Here is a 3,215-nt window from a genome sequence, read left to right as displayed (position 1 = left end):
ACATTTCAGCCCGGAATCGTGTCAAATCTATTGGAGTATGGAGTATGCATCTCATGTGTGTGGGGGCTCCACTCACACAGCTCTTCTGGACAGAGTGGAGGCAAAGGCTCTTCGTCTCATCAGCTCTCCTCCTCATACTGATAGTCTTCTACCTCTTAAATTCCGCCGCAATGTTGCCTCTCTTTCTATCTTCTATCGATATTTCCACGCTGACTGCTCTTCTGAACTTGCTAACTGCATGCCTCCCCCCATCCCGCGGCCCCGCTGCACTCGACTTTCTACTCATGCTCATCCCTATACTGTCCAAACCCCTTATGCAAGAGTTAACCAGCATCTTCACTCTTTCATCCCTCACGCTGGTAAACTCTGGAACAATCTTCCTTCATCTGTATTTCCTCCTGCCTACGACTTGAACTCTTTCAAGAGGAGGGTATCAGGACACCTCTCCTCCCGAAACTGACCTATCTTTCGGCCACCTCTTTGGATTCTTTTTAGGAGCAGCGAGTAGCGGGCTTTTTTTTTTTATTAATGTTTAGTTTTTTGTGCCCTTGAGCTGTCTCCTTTTGGTTTGGGAGTCATTGTAGCATACTCTTCTCATTCTCGTGTTGCTCTGCTGGGCTCGGCAGGGTCTGGCAGGAAATCGGACGCGTCAGAATCCGTGTCAGTACGCCTGTCCATCGTGAGAGCGGGCAAGATTCTGAAGCAGTAGCCTAAACATATCTCTGGCAGTGTTGCCAACGAATGGTCATCGAAAATTACCGAAAAGTAAATAAATTTAGCGCGAAAAAAGCAAAGCGGCTATAACTGCCCCGCCTTCCGTGGAAAAAGCGGCTATAGCCGCCTCCGGCCCTTTAGAGAGAGAAGAGAGGAGAGAGAGAGAGGAGAGAGAGAGAGAGAGAGAGAGAGAGAGAGAGAGAGAGAGAGAGAGAGAGAGAGAGAGAGAGAGAGAGAGAGAGAGAGAGAGAGAATGCAAAACAAGCAAAAAGGGAAGCAAGAAGGGAAGAGACAAATGGATTCTGCCCCGGAAACCATTCCATTTCTCAGGATAACCTATCACGCTCCTTCGGCCCTTCGTCCTGCCATCCCGGATCCGACAAACTCCGTGATCGGCGCCTTCACGGTATTTTCGATTAACTTAATATTCCCGTCTGGTGGTTTTAAGAAGCAAGTCTTGCTCCAACCCTCCTCGCCTCGGCGGGCTGGGGAGCGTCAGGGGGCCCAAGGTCTTCCTGGCGAGCGTCGCAGGGCCCAGGAGTCCTGGCAGAGCACCTCGGCTCCCCCGGGGCGTTCATGGCGGTGCTGGAGACCCCGAGGGTCCAGGGGCGGGGTGCGGGGCCAGCAAGACCTTCTCAATAACCAGACGACCCAGGTAATGAAACGCTCATTACAGGTTGTAGAAGGAAAGAACTGAAGGCAATCGTGCCATCTCTACAAAAACAATAGAAAAAATCAGAAAAGACAAAAATCTATCATAAAGGCGTGTCACCTGTGGTGTTGTGTGCTGGCATGAGTTAGCCTTTTCTGGGGTGAAGGAGACTTGCCCGTACCAGCACACAGCACCAAGAAAAGGCGATAGAAAAAGGCCACCAAAAATGATAATACAGAACCACAACATCGATAAAAGGAAACTATCGTGTTATCTCATCAACTACAAAAATGAACAAAAAAATCACAGGAACGAAAAGGCAAAAAATATCTAGCATTAAGGCGTGTGGTGTTGTGTGTTGGTACGAGTGGGTCTTTTCTGGGGTGACGGAGACTTGCCCGTACCAGCACACAGCACCAAGAAAAGGCGATGCAGGAGAACAGCGAGAAAAGAGGATAGAAAAGAAACAACACCAGAAATATGAATGGTATAGAAGAGAAATAAAAGAAGAATGCGTTTGGTGTTGTATGCTGGGACGAGTGGGTCTTTTCTGGGGTGAAGGAGACTCAGGAGTACCAGCACACAGCACCAATAAAAGGCGATACGAGAGAAAACCGAGAAAAAGGATAGAACAGAAACAATACCAGAAAAGTAATAATAAAAAAGAGAATAAAAGAAGAAGGAAGATATAGAAACAGACCACCAAAAAATGATAATACAGAACCACAACATCGATAAAAGGAAACTACTGTGTCATCTCATCAACTACAAAAATGAACAAAAAAATCACAGGCAAAAAGGCAAACAACTCTAGCATTAAGGCGTGTGGTGTTGTGTGTTGGTACGAGTGGGTCTTTTCTGGGGTGAAGGAGACTCAGGAGTACCCGCACACCGCACCAAGAAAAGGCGATTGAAGAGAGCACCAAGGAAAGAGGACAGAACACAAACAACACGAAAGTAAAGGAGAGATTTAGAAAAAGAATAAAAGAAGGAAAATATTGATAAAGAACACAAAAAAATGATAATATGGAATCACATCGATAAAAATAAATATATAGACAAATCATCCACCTTTCGGCCCTGACTAACATCCAAAATCATGGGTGAGTCTTTTCTGGGGTGAAAGAGGCTCATCCAGACCAAGGAACATAAAAAAGGATGATATTAAAAGAACACCAAGAAAATTAGATAAAAGCAGAAAATAATGAAAAGAAAAAGAGAACACCAAGCAAAAGAGAAATTAGATTAAAGTAAATTAAGTTAAATAAATAAATAAATAAGTATAATTATAAAAAAAAATTTAATCTATCAAAAATCAAATATTATAAGAAAAGGACATCATTCATCTTTATGCCTGAACAACATCGTCAAAAAAATGGGCGAGTCTTTTCTGAGGAAGGGGGGGGGGGGGGACTCATCCAAACCATCACAGAACATCCTTTCCTTTTAATTTCGAGGGTTGTTACCCCTCGCGGGCTATATGCCATTGGCTGGCCCGCCTACAGAACATCCAGAAAAGTATTTAAACAATATAGTAGTAGTAGTAGTAATAGTAGTAGTAGTAGTAGCAGTAGTAGTAGTAGTAGAAAAAGTAGTAAGACCAAATCTGAGTACTGTTTCGTGTGTGTCAGGTCTTGATATGCCTTAACTACACATACCTAACCACGGCCCGACGTACATAGAATCATAAGAGGGCAAAGGACGGAGCCTAAGAGTAATTACTGGGATGCAAAGTTGGAACAGGGAAGGGAGGGCTGAGTTATCATTAGGCTGAAAGAGTGTCTGGGATGAAGGCAGGAAGAATGGGAAAAGAGGGGAAGGAGGACCTGGGAGGAGAAAAGGAGAGGAA

This window comes from Eriocheir sinensis, unplaced genomic scaffold (genome assembly GCF_024679095.1).
Source record: "Eriocheir sinensis breed Jianghai 21 unplaced genomic scaffold, ASM2467909v1 Scaffold404, whole genome shotgun sequence".
NCBI classification, from domain to species: Eukaryota; Metazoa; Arthropoda; class Malacostraca; order Decapoda; family Varunidae; genus Eriocheir; species Eriocheir sinensis.
Note: the sequence above shows the minus strand (reverse complement) of the source record.